Source organism: Anomaloglossus baeobatrachus, chromosome 10 (genome assembly GCF_048569485.1).
Source record: "Anomaloglossus baeobatrachus isolate aAnoBae1 chromosome 10, aAnoBae1.hap1, whole genome shotgun sequence".
NCBI classification, from domain to species: domain Eukaryota; kingdom Metazoa; phylum Chordata; class Amphibia; order Anura; family Aromobatidae; genus Anomaloglossus; species Anomaloglossus baeobatrachus.
The window spans coordinates 1,931,574-1,953,585 of NC_134362.1; the positions used below are offsets into that span (position 1 = coordinate 1,931,574).

The 22,012-nt window shown below is 47.5% G+C and overlaps 1 protein-coding gene across 1 annotated transcript in view; it reads right to left on the reverse strand.

Moving 5' to 3' along the window:
- The window catches only part of OTOG (otogelin), a 595,066-nt gene that overhangs the window by 465,228 nt on the left and 107,826 nt on the right, over nucleotides 1–22,012 (reverse strand). The gene's annotated exons all lie outside the window — the stretch shown is intronic.

The window sequence follows — 22,012 nt, forward strand, 5'->3', positions numbered from 1 at the left end:
TCATACATAACTGCGCCCCATGATACATCTACCCACATCATACATAACTTCTCAATCATACATCTACCCACATCATACATATACCCACATCATACATAACTGCGCCCCATGATACATCTACCCACATCATACATAATGCACCCATCATACATCTACCCACATCATACATCTGCCCACATCATACATAACTGCGCCCCATCATACATCTACCCACATCATACATAATGCACCCATCATACATCTACCCACATCATACATAACTGCGCCCTATCATTCATCTACCCACATCATACATAACTGCTCAATCATACATCTACCCACATCATACATAGTGCACACATCATACATCTACCCACATCATACATAACTGCGCCCCATCATACATCTACCCACATCATACATAACTGTGTCCCATCATACATCTACCCACATCATACATAATGCACCCATCATACATCTACCCACATCATACATAATGCACCCATCATACATCTACCCACATTATACATAACTGCGCCCCATCATACATCTACCCACATCATACATAACTGCGCCCCATCATACATCTACCCACATCATACATAACTGCTCAATCATACATCTACCCACATCATACATAATGTACCCATCTTACATCTACCCACATCATACATAACTGCGCCCCATCATACATCCACCCACATCATACATAATGCACCCATCATACATCTACCTACATCATAAATAACTGCGCCCCATCATACATCTACCCACATCATACATAACTGCGCCCCATGATACATCTACCCACATCATACATAACTGCTCAATCATACATCTACCCACATCATACATCTACCCACATCATACATAACTGCGCCACATCATACATCTACCCACATCATACATAACTGCGCCCCATGATACATCTACCCACATCATACATAATGCACCCATCATACATCTACCCATATCATACATCTACCCACATCATACATAACTGCGCCACATCATACATCTACCCACATCATACATAACTGCGCCCCATGATACATCTACCCACATCATACATAATGCACCCATCATACATCTACCCACATCATACATCTACCCACATCATACATACCTGCGCCCCATCATACATCTACCCACATCATACATAACTGCTCAATCATACATCTACCCACATCATACATAGTGCACCCATCATACATCTACCCACATCATACATAATGCACCCATCATATATCTACCCACATCATACATAACTGCGCCCCATCATACATCTACCCACATCATACATAACTGCTCAATCATACATCTACCCACATCATACATAATGCACCCATCATACATCTACCCACATCATACATCTACCCACATCATACATAACTGCGCCCCATCATACATCTACCCACATCATACATAATGCACCCATCATACATCTACCCACATCATACATAACTGCGCCCCATCATACATCTACCCACATCATACATAACTGCTCAATCATACATCTACCCACATCATACATAACTGCTCAATCATACATCTACCCACATCATACATAATGCACCCATCATACATCTACCACATCATACATCTACCCACATCATACATAACTGCGCCCCATCATACATCTACCCACATCATACATTACTGTGCCGCATGATACATCTACCCACATCATACATAATGCACCCATTATACATCCACCCACATCATACATAACTGCGCCCCATCATACATCTACCTACATCATACATAATGCACCCATCATACATCTACCCACATCATACATAACTGCGCCCCATCATACATCTACCCACATCATACATAACTGCGCCCCATCATACATCTACCCACATCATACATTACTGCGCCCCATCATACATCTACCCACATCATACATAATGCACCCATCATACATCTACCCACATCATACATAACTCTGCCCCATGCTACATTTACCCACATCATACATAATGCACCCATCATACATCTACCCACATCATACATAATGCACCCATCATACATCTACCCACATCATACATAATGCACCCATCATACATCTACCCACATCATACATAATGCGCCCCATGATACATCTACCCACATCATACATAATGCACCCATCATACATCTACCCACATCATACATAACTCTGCCCCATGCTACATCTACCCACATCATACATAATGCACCCATCATAGATCTACCCACATCATACATAATGCACCCATCATACATCTACCCACATCATACATAATGCACCCATCATACATCTACCCACATCATACATAATGCGCCCCATCATACATCTACCCACATCATACATAATGCTCCCATCATACATCTACCCACATTATACATAATGCACCCATCATACATCTACCCACATCATACATAATGCGCCCCATCATACATCTACCCACATCATACATAATGCTTCCATCATACATCTACCCACATCATACAGTCAGGGCCAGAAATATTTGGACAGTGACACAAGTTTTGTTATTTTAGCTGTTTACAAAAACATGTTCAGAAATACAATTCTATATATAATATGGGCTGAAAGTGCACACTCCCAGCTGCAATATGAGAGTGTTCACATCCAAATCGGAGAAAGGGTTTAGGAATCATAGCTCTGTAATGCATAGCCTCCTCTTTTTCAAGGGACCAAAAGTAATTGGACAAGGGACTCTAAGGGCTGCAATTAACTCTGAAGGCGTCTCCCTCGTTAACCTGTAATCAATGAAGTAGTTAAAAGGTCTGGGGTTGATTACAGGTGTGTGGTTTTGCATTTGGAAGCTGTTGCTGTGACCAGACAACATGTGGTCTAAGGAACTCTCAATTAAGGTGAAGCAGAACATCCTGAGGCTGAAAAAAAAGAAAAAATCCATCAGAGAGATAGCAGACATGCTTGGAGTAGCAAAATCAACAGTCGGGTACATTCTGAGAAAAAAGGAATTGACTGGTGAGCTTGGGAACTCAAAAAGGCCTGGGCGTCCACGGATGACAACAGTGGTGGATGATCGCCGCATACTTTCTTTGGTGAAGAAGAACCCGTTCACAACATCAACTGAAGTCCAGAACACTCTCAGTGAAGTAGGTGTATCTGTCTCTAAGTCAACAGTAAAGAGAAGACTCCATGAAAGTAAATACAAAGGGTTCACATCTAGATGCAAACCATTCATCAATTCCAAAAATAGACAGGCCAGAGTTACATTTGCTGAAAAACACCTCATGAAGCCAGCTCAGTTCTGGAAAAGTATTCTATGGACAGATGAGACAAAGATCAACCTGTACCAGAATGATGGGAAGAAAAAAGTGTGGAGAAGAAAGGGAACGGCACATGATCCAAGGCACACCACACCCTCTGTAAAACATGGTGGAGGCAACGTGATGGCATGGGCATGCATGGCTTTCAATGGCACTGGGTCACTTGTGTTTATTGATGACATAACAGCAGACAAGAGTAGCCGGAGGAATTCTGAAGTGTACCGGGATATACTTTCAGCCCAGATTCAGCCAAATGCCGCAAAGTTGATCGGACGGCGCTTCATAGTACAGATGGACAATGACCCCAAGCATACAGCAAAAGCTACCCAGGAGGTCATGAGTGCAAAAAGTGGAACATTCTGCAATGGCCAAGTCAATCACCAGATCTTAACCCAATTGATCATGCATTTCACTTGCTCAAATCCAGACTTAAGACGGAAAGACCCACAAACAAGCAAGACCTGAAGGCTGCGGCTGTAAAGGCCTGGCAAAGCATTAAGAAGGAGGAAAGCCAGCGTTTGGTGATGTCCATGGGTTCCAGACTTAAGGCAGTGATTGCCTCCAAAGGATTCGCAACAAAATATTGAAAATAAAAATATTTTGTTTGGGTTTGGTTTATTTGTCCAATTACTTTTGACCTCCTAAAATGTGGAGTGTTTGTAAAGAAATGTGACAATTCCTACAATTTCTATCAGATATTTTTGTTCAAACCTTCAAATTAAACGTTACAATCTGCACTTGAATTCTGTTGTAGAGGTTTCATTTCACATCCAATGTGGTGGCATGCAGAGCCCAACTCGCCAAAATTGTGTCACTGTCCAAATATTTCTGGACCTAACTGTACATAACTGCGCCCCATGATACATCTACCCACATCATACATCTACCCACATCATACATAACTGCGCCGCATCATACATCTACCCACATCATACATAACTGCTCAATCATACATCTACCCACATCATACATTAGTGTGCCCCATGATACATCTACCCACATCATACATAACTGCGCCCCATCATACATCTACCCACATCATACATAATGCACCCATCATACATCTACCCACATCATACATAACTGCTCAATCATACATCTACCCACATCATACATCTACCCACATCATACATTAGTGTGCCCCATGATACATCTACCCACATCATACATAACTGCGCCCCATGATACATCTACCCACATCATACATAATGTACCCATCATACATCTACCCACATCATACATAAATCTGCCCCATGATACATCTACCCACATCATACATAATGCACCCATCATACATCTACCCACATCATACATAACTGCGCCCCATCATACATCTACCCACATCATACATAACTGCTCAATCATACATCTACCCACATCATACATAACTGCTCAATCATACATCTACCCACATCATACATAATGCACCCATCATACATCTACCACATCATACATCTACCCACATCATACATAACTGCGCCCCATCATACATCTACCCACATCATACATTACTGTGCCGCATGATACATCTACCCACATCATACATAATGCACCCATTATACATCCACCCACATCATACATAACTGCGCCCCATCATACATCTACCTACATCATACATAATGCACCCATCATACATCTACCCACATCATACATAACTGCGCCCCATCATACATCTACCCACATCATACATAACTGCGCCCCATCAAACATCTACCCACATCATACATTACTGCGCCCCATCATACATCTACCCACATCATACATAATGCACCCATCATACATCTACCCACATCATACATAACTCTGCCCCATGCTACATTTACCCACATCATACATAATGCACCCATCATACATCTACCCACATCATACATAATGCACCCATCATACATCTACCCACATCATACATAATGCACCCATCATACATCTACCCACATCATACATAATGCGCCCCATGATACATCTACCCACATCATACATAATGCACCCATCATACATCTACCCACATCATACATAATGCACCCATCATACATCTACCCACATCATACATAATGCGCCCCATCATACATCTACCCACATCATACATAATGCTCCCATCATACATCTACCCACATCATACATAATGCACCCATCATACATCTACCCACATCATACATAATGCGCCCCATCATACATCTACCCACATCATACATAATGCTTCCATCATACATCTACCCACATCATACAGTCAGGGCCAGAAATATTTGGACAGTGACACAAGTTTTGTTATTTTAGCTGTTTACAAAAACATGTTCAGAAATACAATTCTATATATAATATGGGCTGAAAGTGCACACTCCCAGCTGCAATATGAGAGTGTTCACATCCAAATCGGAGAAAGGGTTTAGGAATCATAGCTCTGTAATGCATAGCCTCCTCTTTTTCAAGGGACCAAAAGTAATTGGACAAGGGACTCTAAGGGCTGCAATTAACTCTGAAGGCGTCTCCCTCGTTAACCTGTAATCAATGAAGTAGTTAAAAGGTCTGGGGTTGATTACAGGTGTGTGGTTTTGCCTTTGGAAGCTGTTGCTGTGACCAGACAACATGTGGTCTAAGGAACTCTCAATTAAGGTGAAGCAGAACATCCTGAGGCTGAAAAAAAAGAAAAAATCCATCAGAGAGATAGCAGACATGCTTGGAGTAGCAAAATCAACAGTCGGGTACATTCTGAGAAAAAAGGAATTGACTGGTGAGCTTGGGAACTCAAAAAGGCCTGGGCGTCCACGGATGACAACAGTGGTGGATGATCGCCGCATACTTTCTTTGGTGAAGAAGAACCCGTTCACAACATCAACTGAAGTCCAGAACACTCTCAGTGAAGTAGGTGTATCTGTCTTCAAGTCACCAGTAAAGAGAAGACTCCATGAAAGTAAATACAAAGGGTTCACATCTAGATGCAAACCATTCATCAATTCCAAAAATAGACAGGCCAGAGTTACATTTGCTGAAAAACACCTCATGAAGCCAGCTCAGTTCTGGAAAAGTATTCTATGGACAGATGAGACAAAGATCAACCTGTACCAGAATGATGGGAAGAAAAAAGTGTGGAGAAGAAAGGGAACGGCACATGATCCAAGGCACACCACACCCTCTGTAAAACATGGTGGAGGCAACGTGATGGCATGGGCATGCATGGCTTTCAATGGCACTGGGTCACTTGTGTTTATTGATGACATAACAGCAGACAAGAGTAGCCGGAGGAATTCTGAAGTGTACCGGGATATACTTTCAGCCCAGATTCAGCCAAATGCCGCAAAGTTGATCGGACGGCGCTTCATAGTACAGATGGACAATGACCCCAAGCATACAGCCAAAGCTACCCAGGAGTTCATGAGTGCAAAAAAGTGGAACATTCTGCAATGGCCAAGTCAATCACCAGATCTTAACCCAATTGAGCATGCATTTCACTTGCTCAAATCCAGACTTAAGACGGAAAGACCCACAAACAAGCAAGACCTGAAGGCTGCGGCTGTAAAGGCCTGGCAAAGCATTAAGAAGGAGGAAAGCCAGCGTTTGGTGATGTCCATGGGTTCCAGACTTAAGGCAGTGATTGCCTCCAAAGGATTCGCAACAAAATATTGAAAATAAAAATATTTTGTTTGGGTTTGGTTTATTTGTCCAATTACTTTTGACCTCCTAAAATGTGGAGTGTTTGTAAAGAAATGTGACAATTCCTACAATTTCTATCAGATATTTTTGTTCAAACCTTCAAATTAAACGTTACAATCTGCACTTGAATTCTGTTGTAGAGGTTTCATTTCACATCCAATGTGGTGGCATGCAGAGCCCAACTCGCCAAAATTGTGTCACTGGCCAAAGATTTCTGGACCTAACTGTACATAACTGCGCCCCATGATACATCTACCCACATCATACATCTACCCACATCATACATAACTGCGCCGCATCATACATCTACCCACATCATACATAACTGCTCAATCATACATCTACCCACATCATACATTAGTGTGCCCCATGATACATCTACCCACATCATACATAACTGCGCCCCATCATACATCTACCCACATCATACATAATGCACCCATCATACATCTACCCACATCATACATAACTGCTCAATCATACATCTACCCACATCATACATCTACCCACATCATACATTAGTGTGCCCCATGATACATCTACCCACATCATACATAACTGCGCCCCATGATACATCTACCCACATCATACATAATGTACCCATCATACATCTACCCACATCATACATAAATCTGCCCCATGATACATCTACCCACATCATACATAATGCACCCATCATACATCTACCCACATCATACATTTACCCACATCATACATAACTGCTCAATCATACATCTACCCACATCATACATCTACCCACATCATACATAACTGCGCCGCATCATACATCTACCCACATCATACATAATGCACCCATTATACATCTACCCACATCATACATAATGCACCCATCATACATCTACCCACATCATACATAATGCACCCATCATACATCTAACCACATCATACATAATGCACCCATCATACATCTACCCACATCATACATAATGTGCCCCATGATACATCTACCCACATCATACATAATGTGCCCCATCATACATCTACCCACATCATACATAATGCACCCATTATACATCTACCCACATCATACATAATGCACCCATCATACATCTACCCACATCATACATAATGCACCCATCATACATCTACCCACATCATACATAATGTGCCCCATGATACATCTACCCACATCATACATAATGCACCCATCATACATCTACCCACATCATACATAATGCACCCATCATACATCTACCCACATCATACATAATGCACCCATCATACATCTACCCACATCATACATAATGCGCCCCATGATACATCTACCCACATCATACATAATGCGCCCCATGATACATCTACCCACATCATACATAATGCACCCATCATACATCTACCCACATCATACATAATGCACCCATCATACATCTACCCACATCATACATAATGCGCCCCATGATACATCTACCAACATCATACATAATGCGCCCCATGATACATCTACCCACATCATACATAACTGCTCAATCATACATCTACCCACATCATACATAATGCGCCCCATGATACATCTACCCACATCATACATAATGCACCCATCATACATCTACCCCCATCATACATAATGCACCCATCATACATCTACCCACATCATACATAATGCACCCATCATACATCTACCCACATCATACATAATGCGCCCCATGATACATCTACCCACATCATACATAATGCGCCCCATGATACATCTACCCACATCATACATAATGCACCCATCATACATCTACCCACATCATACATAATGCACCCATCATACATCTACCCACATCATACATAATGCGCCCCATGATACATCTACCCACATCATACATAATGCGCCCCATGATACATCTACCCACATCATACATAACTGCTCAATCATACATCTACCCACATCATACATAATGCGCCCCATGATACATCTACCCACATCATACATAATGCACCCATCATACATCTACCCCCATCATACATAATGCACCCATCATACATCTACCCATATCATACATAATGCACCCATCATACATCTACCCACATCATACATAATGCACACATCATACATCTACCCACATCATACATAATGTGCCCCATGATACATCTACCCACATCATACATAATGCACCCATCATACATCTACCCACATCACACATAATGCACCCATCATACATCTACCCACATCATACATAATGCGCCCCATGATACATCTGCCCACATCATACATAATGCACCCATCATACATCTACCCACATCATACATAATGCACCCATCATACATCTACCCACATCATACATAATGTGCCCCATGATACATCTACCCACATCATACATAATGCACCCATCATACATCTACCCACATCATACATAATGCACCCATCATACATCTACCCACATCATACATAATGCGCCCCATGATACATCTGCCCACATCATACATAATGCACCCATCATACATCTACCCACATCATACATAATGCACCCATCATACATCTACCCACATCACACATAATGCGCCCCATGATACATCTACCCACATCATGCATAATGCACCCATCATACATCTACCCACATCATACATAATGCACCCATCATACATCTACCCACATCATGCATAATGCACCCATCATACATCTACCCACATCATACATAATGCACCCATCATACATCTACCCACATCATACATAATGCGCCCCATGATACATCTACCCACATCATACATAATGCGCCCCATGATACATCTACCCACATCATACATAATGCACCCATCATACATCTACCCACATCATACATAATGCACCCATCATACATCTACCCACATCATACATAATGCACCCATCATACATCTACCCACATCATACATAATGCACCCATCATACATCTACCCACATCATACATAATGCGCCCCATGATACATCTACCCACATCATACATAATGCGCCCCATGACACATCTACCCACATCATACATAATGCACCCATCATACATCTACCCACATCATACATAATGCACCCATCATACATCTACTCACATCATACATAATGCACCCATCATACATCTACCCACATCATACATAATGTGCCCCATGATACATCTACCCACATCATACATAATGCACCCATCATACATCTACCCACATCATAGATAATGCACCCATCATACATCTACCCACATCATACATAATGCGCCCCATGATACATCTACCCACATCATAGATAATGCACCCATCATACATCTACCCACATCATACATAATGCGCCCCATGATACATCTACCCACATCATACATAATGCGCCCCATGATACATCTACCCACATCATACATAATGCACCCATCATACATCTACCCACATCATACATAATGCACCCATCATACATCTACCCACATCATACATAATGCACCCATCATACATCTACCCACATCATACATAATGCACCCATCATACATCTACCCACATCATACATAATGCACCCATCATACATCTACCCACATCATACATAATGCACCCATCATACATCTACCCACATCATACATAATGCGCCCCATGATACATCTACCCACATCATACATAATGCACCCATCATACATCTACCCACATCATACATAATGCGCCCCATGATACATCTACCCACATCATACATAATGCGCCCCATGATACATCTACCCACATCATACATAATGCACCCATCATACATCTACCCACATCATACATAATGCACCCATCATACATCTAGCCATGAAAATAAAAAGAAAAAAGGGGGGGGTGTAAACCTGCACTGGTCAAACTTCAATATGTGGCAAGCTGCTGCATATATACCCAAAAATGGCGCATTGTAAAATGTATAAAGCGAAGGAGCTCAAAATCCAGTGCAAAAGAGCTGTAATGATTGTGAAAAAAACATAAAAAACATTTCATACAGAAAAAGACACATGCAATTACAGATAGTACCGCAGTATACAGGACGCAGCATACAGGACGCAGTATACAGGACGCAGCATACAGGACGCAGTATACAGGACGCAGCATACAGGACGCAGTATACAGGACGCAGCATACATGACGCAGTATACATGACGCAGTATACATGACACAGCATACATGACGCAGTATACATGACGCAGTATACATGACGCAGCATACAGGACGCAGTATACATGACGCAGTATACAGGACGCAGTATACATGACGCAGTATACATGACGCAGTATACATGACGCAGCATACAGGACGCAGCATACATGACGCAGTATACAGGACGCAGCATACATGATGCAGTATAAATGACGCAGTATACAGGACGCAGCATACAGGACGCAGTATACATGACGCAGCATACAGGACGCAGTATACATGATGCAGTATAAATGACGCAGTATACAGGACACAGCATACAGGACGCAGCATACATGACGCAGTATACAGGACGCAGCATACATGACACAGTATACAGGACGCAGCATACATGACGCAGTATACAGGACGCAGCATACAGGACGCAGTATACATGACGCAGCATACATGACACAGTATACAGGACGCAGCATACAGGACGCAGTATACATGACACAGTATACATGACGCAGCATACAGGACGCAGTATACATGACGCAGTATACAGGACGCAGCATACATGACGCAGTATACATGACACAGTATACATGACGCAGTATACATGACGCAGTATACATGATGCAGTATACATGACGCAGTATATAGGACACAGCATACATGACACAGTATACATGACGCAGTATACATGACGCAGTATACATGATGCAGTATACATGACGCAGTATACAGGACGTAGTATACATGACGCAGTATACATGACGCAGTATACATGACGCAGTATACAGGACGCAGTATACATGATGCAGTATACATGACGCAGTATACAGGACGTAGTATACATGACGCAGTATACATGACACAGTATACAGGACGCAGTATACATGACACAGTATACATGACGCAGTATACAGGACGTAGTATACATGACGCAGTATACATGACACAGTATACATGACGCAGTATACATGACACAGTATACATGACGCAGTATACATGACACAGTATACATGACGCAGTATACATGACGCAGTATACATGACACAGTATACATGACGCAGTATACATGACACAGTATACATGACGCAGTATACATGACGCAGTATGCATGATGCAGTATACATGTCGCAGCATTCATGACGCAGCATACATGACGCAGCATACATGACGCAGTATACATGACGCAGCATACATGACGCAGTATACATGACACAGTATACATGATGCAGTATATATGACACAGTATATATAAAATATACAAATAACTGACTTCTCACATCAATAATGCACAGAATATATCAGCAGATTACGCTCCAGTAAGTGCCCAGTGCAGAGAGAACATCACCATCACATTGTACATGCTGAAAACCCTTCTCAGCTCCACATACAACCAGTGTAAGTATATATATACTGTATCTACTCAGGCAAGATACTGCACAGCAATGTATGCCCTCAGACAGCTATACATGTGCAGAATGAATAGACCCAGTAGAGCACCCAAAAGACTGGGAATAAAGAGGAGAAAACCCCGCGGTCCACACCGACGCGTTACGCCATGATTATGGCTTCATCAGGGGCCAGTGTTCTGAATAAAGTGTCCAGTGACCCTCCTATATACTTACAGCCTTACCCATAATGCAGCAGTAGAGGGTAAAGCAATCAAGCACCTGTTCAAGTCCTCCTCTACCTGCAGCAAGACAATGTGCTGCCGCCATGATAGAGTATCGGCGTATATATCACGCTGGAACACATCCAACGTTTTGTGTAGCGCCCCTGAACCCCTCAGGGCACTACTAGGTACTGCATCCTGACCCAGGGACATTGGCCAGTGTTCCTATAGCAGGAATGCAGTACCAGAGTTCCCCCATCATTCTTCGCCTATCTTAGCTGCATTACCTTGTGTTTTCAGCTTGCTCACATGTCTGTGGTGGCCTCTTAGTAGTCCTATAGTAGACGTGTCAGATCCTTGCGTCCCCTGACAATCCCGTCAGGGCCCCCTTACATATTGTGGTGTATGTAACTTATAGACCTCTCTTGCCCACTGCGCTTTCCCAACACAGCAATGTGACCGGATTTTGAGATCTGCTCTGACTTTTAATCGCTTCCGGATCAATCTTTTTCCCCAGGGCTGGTCACTACATTACACAACTGTTCATGAGAAAAAAAATCGCCCCATGCATTACTTTCTGCTGAGGCTCGGATGAGACTCACACATTCAAGTCTATGGGAGTAAGAAAAAAGTCAGATCCCGCATGGAATATCCAAGCAGCACCCAATTATATTTCTATTAAACACCTGGGAAAGTGTTTGTGATCAGAAAAACGGAGTGCACACAGAGTCACATGTCAATCCGCCCGAAAAAATGGACACGTGGATAAAATGAGAAAAAGACTGTCAGAGTCTTCAAGAAGAAATAGGCAATTTCTCATACACTCACCTGCAGCCGCACTCACACCGTCAGCCAAATCCTCACCTGCAGCTGCACTCAGACCGTCAGCCAAACGCTCACCTGCAGCCGCCCTCAGACCGTCAGCTAAACGTTCACCTGCATCCGCCCTCAGACCGTCAGCCAAACGCTCACCTGCAGCCGCCCTCAGACCGACAGCTAAACACTCACCTGCATCCGCCCTCAGACCATCAGCCAAACACTCACCTGCATCCGCCCTCAGACCGTCAGCCAAACGCTAACCTGCAGCCGCCCTCAGACCGTCAGCCAAACACTCACCTGCAGCCGCCCTCAGACCGTCAGCCAAACACTCACCTGCAGTCGCCCTCACACCGTCAGCCAAACGCTCACCTGCAGCCGCCTTCAGACCGTCAGCCAAACACTCACCTGCAGCCGCCCTCAGACCGTCAGCCAAATGCTCACCTGCATGCGCCCTCAGACCGTCAGCCAAACGCTCACCTGCAGCCGCACTCAGACCGTCAGCTAAACGCTCACCTGCAGCCGCCCTCAGACCGTCAGCCAAACATTCACCTGCATCCGCCCTCAGACCGTCAGCCAAACACTCACCTGCAGCCTCCCTCAGACCGTCAGCCAAACATTCACCTGCATGCGCCCTCAGACCGTCAGCCAAACACTCACCTGCAGCCGCCTTCAGACCGTCAGCCAAACACTCACCTGCAGCCGCCCTCAGACCGTCAGCCAAACACTCACCTGCATCCGTCCTCAGACCGTCAGCCAAACGCTCACCTGCAGCCGCCCTCAGACCATCAGCCAAACACTCACCAGCAGCCGCCCTCAGACCGTCAGCCAAACACTCACCTGCATCCGCCCTCAGACCGTCAGCCAAACGCTCACCTGCAGCCGCCCTCAGACCGTCAGCCAAACACTCACCTGCAGCCGCCCTCAGACCGTCAGCCAAACACTCACCTGCAGCCGCCTTCAGACCGTCAGCCAAACACTCACCTGCAGCCGCCCTCAGACCGTCAGCCAAACACTCACCTGCAGCCGCCCTCAGACCGTCAGCCAAACACTCACCTGCAGCCGCCCTCAGACCGTCAGCCAAACACTCACCTGCAGCCTCCCTCAGACCGTCAGCCAAACACTCACCTGCAGCCGCCCTCAGACCGTCAGCCAAACACTCACCTGCAGCTGCCCTCAGACCGTCAGCCAAACACTCAACTGCAGCCACCCTCAGACCGTCAGCCAAACACTCACCTGCAGCCGCCCTCAGACATCAGCCAAACGCTCGCCTGAAGCCGTTCTCAGACCGTCAGCCAAACACTCACCTGCAGCCGCTCTCAGACCGTCAGCCAAACACTCACCTGCAGTCGCCCTCAGACCATCAGCCAAACACTCACCTGCAGCCGCCCTCAGACCGTCAGCCAAACATTCACCTGCAGCCGCCCTCAGACCGTCAGCCAAACATTCACCTGCATCCGCCCTCAGACCGTCAGCCAAACACTCACCTGCAGCCGCCTTCAGACCGTCAGCCAAACACTCACCTGCAGCCGCCCTCAGACCGTCAGCCAAACACTCACCTGCATCCGCCCTCAGACCGTCAGCCAAACGCTCACCTGCAGCCGCCCTCAGACCGTCAGCCAAACACTCACCAGCAGCCGCCCTCAGACCGTCAGCCAAACACTCACCTGCATCCGCCCTCAGACCGTCAGCCAAACGCTCACCTGCAGCCGCCCTCAGACCGTCAGCCAAACACTCACCTGCAGCCGCCCTCAGACCGTCAGCCAAACACTCACCTGCAGCCGCCTTCAGACCGTCAGCCAAACACTCACCTGCAGCCGCCCTCAGACCGTCAGCCAAACACTCACCTGCAGCTGCCCTCAGACCGTCAGCCAAACACTCAACTGCAGCCACCCTCAGACCGTCAGCCAAACACTCACCTGCAGCCGCCCTCAGACATCAGCCAAACGCTCGCCTGAAGCCGTTCTCAGACCGTCAGCCAAACACTCACCTGCAGCCGCTCTCAGACCGTCAGCCAAACACTCACCTGCAGTCGCCCTCAGACCATCAGCCAAACACTCACCTGCAGCCGCCCTCAGACCGTCAGTCAAACATTCACCTGCAGCCGCCCTCAGACCATCAGTCAAACGCTCGCCTGAAGCCGTTCTCAGACCATCAGCCAAACACTCACCTGCAGCCGCTCTCAGACCATCAGCCAAACACTCACCTGCAGCCGCCCTCAGACCGTCAGCCAAACACTCACCTGCAGCCACCCTCAGACCGTCAGCCAAACGCTCACCTTCAGGCGCCCTCAGACCGTCAGCCAAACGCTCACCTGCAGCCGCCCTCAGACCGTCAGCCAAACACTCACCTGCAGCCGCCCTCAGACCGTCAGCCAAACACTCACCTGCAGCTGCCCTCAGACCGTCAGCCAAACACTCGCCTGCAGCCACCCTCAGACCATCAGCCAAACGCTCGCCTGAAGCCATTCTCAGACCGTCAGCAAAACACTCACCTGCAGCCGCCCTTAGACCATCAGCCAAACACTCACCTGCAGCTGCCCTCAGACCATCAGCCAAACACTCAACTGCAGCCGCTCTCAGACAGTCTGTCAAACACTCACCTGCAGCCGCTCTCAGACCGTCAGCCAAACACACCTGCAGCCGCCCTCAGACCGTCAGCAAAACACTCATCTGCAGCCACCCTCAGACCGTCAGCCAAACACCCACCTGCAGCCGCTCTCAGACCGTCAGCCAAACACTCACCTGCAGTCGCCCTCAGACTGTCAGCCAAACACTCATCTGCAGCCGCCCTCAGACCTTCAGCCAAACACTCACCTGCAGCCGACCTCAGACTGTCAGCCAAACACTCACCTGCAGCCGCCCTCAGACCGTCAGCCAAACACTCACCTGCAGCCGCCCTCAGACTGTCAGCCAAACAATCACCTGCAGCCGCCCTCAGACCATCAGCCAAACACTCACCTGCAGCCGCCCTCAGACTGTCAGCCAAACACTCATCTGCAGCCGCCCTCAGACCGTCAGCTGTTATGATCCGGAACCATGGAAGACCACCACAAATCATTGGCAAAAAGGTGACAAGAGCATTAGCAACTAATCTGGCCGCCATCCCCTTACTAACCATCACAACTAGAAGTAGCCGAGGGGTGAACTAACATCCTGTGCACCGCGAACCCAGCCGGAGAACTAACTATCCTAAAGATAGGAAAGATGAATAACTCTCTGCCTCAGAAAATAGACAAGAATAGCAAGCCCCCCACATTCAAAGACTGCGGTGATATAGGAAAAACACAATATACAGGTAGATGATAGGATTAGCAAAAGGTGAGGCCCCCGTTGACTAAAATAGGGAAGGACAGGAAAGGGACTGATGGTGGCCAGAGAAAAACCCTGCAAAATACCAACTTCCTGATAGTACAAAAAGGCCCTCAGATCGCACGATCTGAACTCCGTCCTATACCAGGTGCCCTTGTCATACCAATGAACAGAAAACAAGAATTATAACAAATTCAACAAGCCACAAACACATGGACCCAAAGGAGCTATACTCCACACAGAACTGCAGGGAGTTCCTCAACAATCCACTGAGGGGGAAAATCCCTGGAAGGAAATAAACTGAAACCAACCACAACCAATGACAAACCCAGATAAGCAAAAGAACCAGACAATAAATAAAGAGCAAGCACTTATCTGGAGTAGATGTGGTGTAGAGCAGGATTAAGCAGGCTAGAGATACAAAGAACAACTGACATCCGGCAACAGCCTGCAATCAGACCAGGACTTAAATAAGCAGAGAGTTAGCAAAGGTAACACCCACTGCACAACACACCTGGTCTCTGTCCAAACCATTCCTGGCCACCAGAGGGAGCCTTCCAGCAGCCAAGACATATCTAACATTCACAACAGTCAGCCAAACACTCACCTGCAGCCGCACTCAGACCGTCAGCCAAACACTCACCTGCAGCCGCCCTCAGACCGTCAGCCTAACACTCACCTGCAGCCGCACTCAGACCGTCAGCCAAACACTCATATGCAGCCGCCCTCAAACCGTCAGCTAAATGCTCGCCTGCAGCCGCCCTCAGACCGTCAGCCAAACACTCACTTGCAGCCGCACTCAGACCGTCAGCCAAACACTCACCTGCAGCCACACTCACACCGTCAGCCAAACACTCACCTGCAGCCGCCCTGAGGCCGTCAGACAAACGCTCGCCTGCAGCAGCCCTCAGACCGTCAGCCAAACACTCACCTGCAGCTGCCCTCAGACCGTCAGCCAAACACTCACTTGCAGCCGCACTCAGACCGTCAGCCAAACACTCACCTGCAGCCACACTCACACCGTCAGCCAAACACTCACCTGCAGCCGCCCTGAGGCCGTCAGCCAAACGCTCGCCTGCAGCAGCCCTCAGACCGTCAGCCAAACACTCACCTGCAGCTGCCCTCAGACCGTCAGCCAAACACTCACATGCAGCCGCACTCAGACCGTCAGCCAAACACTCACCTGCAGCCACACTCACACCGTCAGCCAAACACTCACCTGCAGCCGCCCTTAGGGGTACTTTGCACGCTGCGACATCGCAGGCCGATGCTGCGATGCCGAGCGCGATAGTCCCCGCCCCCGTCGCAGCAGCGATATCCTTGTGATAGCTGCCGTAGCGAACATTATCGCTACGGCAGCTTCACATGGACTCACCTGTCCTGCGACCGTCGCTTTGGCCGGCGACCCGCCTCCTTGTTAAGGGGGCGGGTCGTGTGGCGTCATTGCGACGTCACACGGCAGGCGGCCAATAGGAGCAGAGGGGAGGAGATGAGCAGGATGTAAACATCCCGCCCACCTCCTTCCTTCCGCATATCCTACGGAAGCCGCAGTGACGCCGGTAGGAGATGTTCCTCGCTCCTGCGGCTTCACACACAGCGATGTGTGCTGCCACAGAAGCGAGGAACAACATCGGACTGTCGCGTCAGCGTAATTATGGATTACGCCGATGCTGCACCGATGATACGATTACGATGCTTTTGCGCTCATTAATTGTATCATCAAGCCTTTACACACTACGATGTCGCATGCGATGCCGGAAGTGCGTCATTTTCATTTTGACCCCACCGACATCGCACCTCTGATGTCGTAGTGTGCAAAGCCCGCCTTAGACCGTCAGCCAAACACTCACCTGCAGCCGCCCTCAGACTGTCAGCCAAACACTCACCTGCAGCCGCACTCAGACCGTCAGCCAAACACTCATATGCAGCCGCCCTCAAACCGTCAGCTAAATGCTCGCCTGCAGCCGTCCTCAGACCGTCAGCCAAACACTCACTTGCAGCCGCACTCAGACCGTCAGCCAAACACTCACCTGCAGCCACACTCACACCGTCAGCCAAACACTCACCTGCAGCCGCCCTGAGGCCGTCAGCCAAACGCTCGCCTGCAGCAGCCCTAAGACCGTCAGCCAAGCACTCACCTGCAGCTGCCCTCAGACCGTCAGCCAAACGCTCGCCTGCAGGCGCCCTTAGACCGTCAGCAAACCACTGACCTGCAGCCGCCCTCAGACCGTCAGCCACACTCTCCTGCAGCCGCTCTCAAACCGTCAGCCAAACGCTCACCTGCAGCCGCCCTCAGACCGTCAGCCAAATGCTCGCCTGCTGCCGCCCTCAGACTGTCAGCCAAACACTCACCTGCAGCTGCCCTCAGACCGTCAGCCAAACACTCACCTGCATCCGCCCTCAGACCATCAGCCAAACACTCACCTGCAGGCGCCTTCAGACCGTCAGCCAAACGCTTGCCTGCAGGCGCCCTCAGACCGTCAGCCAAACACTCACCTGCATCCGCCCTCAGACCATCAGCCAAACACTCACCTGCAGGCGCCTTCAGACCGTCAGCCAAACGCTTGCCTGCAGGCGCCCTCAGACCGTCAGCCAAACGCTCGCCTGCAGGCGCCCTTATAACGTCAGCCAAACGCTCGCCTGCAGGCGCCCTCAGACCATCATTCAAACGCTTGCCTGCAGGCGCCCTTATACTGTCAGCCAAACGCTCACCTGCAAGCGCCCTTAGACCGTCAGCCAAACACTCACCTGCAGCCACCCTCAGACCGTCAGCCACATGCTCGCCTGCAGGCGCCCTCAGACCGTCAGCCAAACACTTGCCTGTAGGCGCCCTCAGACCGTCAGCCAAACACTCGCCTGCAGGCGCCCTTAGACCGTCTGCCAAACACTCACCTGCAGCCGCCCTCAGACAGTCAGCCAAACGCTTGCCTGCAGCCACCTTCAGACCGTCAGCCAAACACTCGACTGCAGCCATTCTCAGACCGTCAACCAAACGCTTGCTTGCAGCCGCCCTCAGACCGTCAGCCAAACGCTCGCCTGCAGGCGCCCTTAGACCATCAGCCAAACGCTCGCCTAAAGGCACCTGTTGTGAATAAATATTCCAGTTTTGGGCTCCCTTTTGTGGTCAGTGCTGGCGGTGCAGTTGATGTGTAGAATGAAAGACACACACCTGTGGAGGACTGGCAATAAGGGTCAGATTGGGCTATTTAACTGAGTAGTTTTCTCTTGTTACTTCCCGGTGCTCAATGGTCTCCTGTGTGTTAAGGACATTCTGTAACCAGCTCTGCTCACTACCAGAACTCCTCTCAGATAAGTGGTCTTTGTACCTCTGCTGTTTGTTTTCCCCTTTTTGTTGTTTTTCTGCTTTGATACTAATGCTTGATTCCTATTTTGTCTGTGTGGAGTTCTTGGTGGAATTGGATCATTCCCTGCTGGGAGTGTCTGTATACTTAGCTCCATGATTCTGCAAGGTATTGTGTTTGTCATGCTTGGTATTAATTCAGTCCCTCATCTGTATTAGTGTTTTTGGATCCCAGTAACATCAGAGTGCTGATAGAGTGGGGGAGAGGTTGTGTGACCTCAGGATTTTGCCATATCAGAAGTGCTGGTATCATAGTTTCATAGTATCATAGTTTTTGAAGGTTGAAGGGAGACTCTAAAGCGGGCTTTACATGCTACGAGATCGCTACAGCGATCTCGTTGGGGTCACGGATTTTGTGACACACATCCGGCCGCTGTAGCGATCTCGTTGTGTGTGACTCCTAGGAGCGATTTTGGATCATTGCAAAAACGTCCAAAATCGCTCCTCATTGACATGGGGGTCCATTCTCAAATATCGCTGCTGTCGCGTGGGCGAAGTTGTTCCTCGTTCCTGCGGCAGCACACATCGCTACGTGTGACGCCGCAAGAGCGAGGAACCTCTCCTTACCTGCCACACACCAGCAATGAGGAAGGAAGCAGGTGGGCGGGATGTTCATCCCGCTCATCTACGCCCCTCCGCTTTGATTGGCCGGCCACTTAGTGACGTCGCGGTGACGTCGCTGTGATGCCGAACGTCCCTCCCCCTTGAGGGAGAGATTGTTCGGCAGTCACAGTGACGACGACGACCAGGTAAGTGCGTGTGACGCTGCCGTAGCGATAATGTTCGCTGCAGCAGCGATCACAAAATATCGGCATAACGATAGGGGCGGGTGCTATCACACTCGCCATTGCTAGCATCGGCTGGCGATGTCGCAGCGTGTAAAGCCCGCTTTAGTCCATCTAGTTCAACCCGTAGCCTAACATATTGATCCAGAGGAAGGAAAAAAAAAACAAAACAATGTGGCAAACAAGCTCCAATGGGGAAAAAAATTCCTTCCTTCGTCCACATCCGGCAATCAGACTAGTTCCCTGGATCAACACCCTGTCATAAAATCTAATATACATAACTGGTAATATTACATTTTTCAGGAAAGGCGTCCAGGCTCTGCTTAATGTTAGTAGTGAATCACTCATTACAACATCATGCGGCAGAGAGTTCCATAGTCTCACTGCTCGTACAGTAAAGAATCCTCGTCTGTGATTATGTTTAAACCTTCTTTCCTCAAGACGTAGCGGATGCCCCCGTGTTCCAGTCGCAGGCCTAGGTGTATATATAGTATATATGGTGGTATATTTTAGGGTTTTTTATGGCTGTAGACAATTGCTCCTATCCTTTCCTATAAAGATAGTTTGGGCCTCACCTTTGCTGAATCTGTCTTTTCTAGCTGTGTATTGTATTTTTTTATATCACCGTAGCCTTTATATCTGGGGGGCTATCTATCTATCTTTGGGGACTGCTCCGAGATATATTAGCTTTCTTATATCTCTATCTGTGAGAATATTTAGTTCTCTGGCTGTGTCCCTGAATCATAACAGGCGCCCTTAGACCGTAAGCCAAACACTCGCCTGCAGCCGCCCTTAGACAGTCAGCCAAACGCAGTGATATCGGCGACTTTTGCCAACATTAGTCTGGTGTGTATGGGGAACTTAACTGCTATCTAAAAGCTATGGGCACTTTTAGTATGACTTACCAGTAGGAGGCGTCACCACTAAGAGTTCCCAGGGCAGCATGAACACCAAATACGGCCCTGCGACACACACATCATGCATCTACCCACAATATCATATGTAACCCATACTGCTAGCCTTCATATATTCTTCATATATTTCATAACCTCGCCTCATCATACATAACCCCATACCACTATACATCTACCCATCATATCATAGATAGTTCCCACCCCTGCCATACATCTAACCATTATAACTGAACCCCAACACTCTC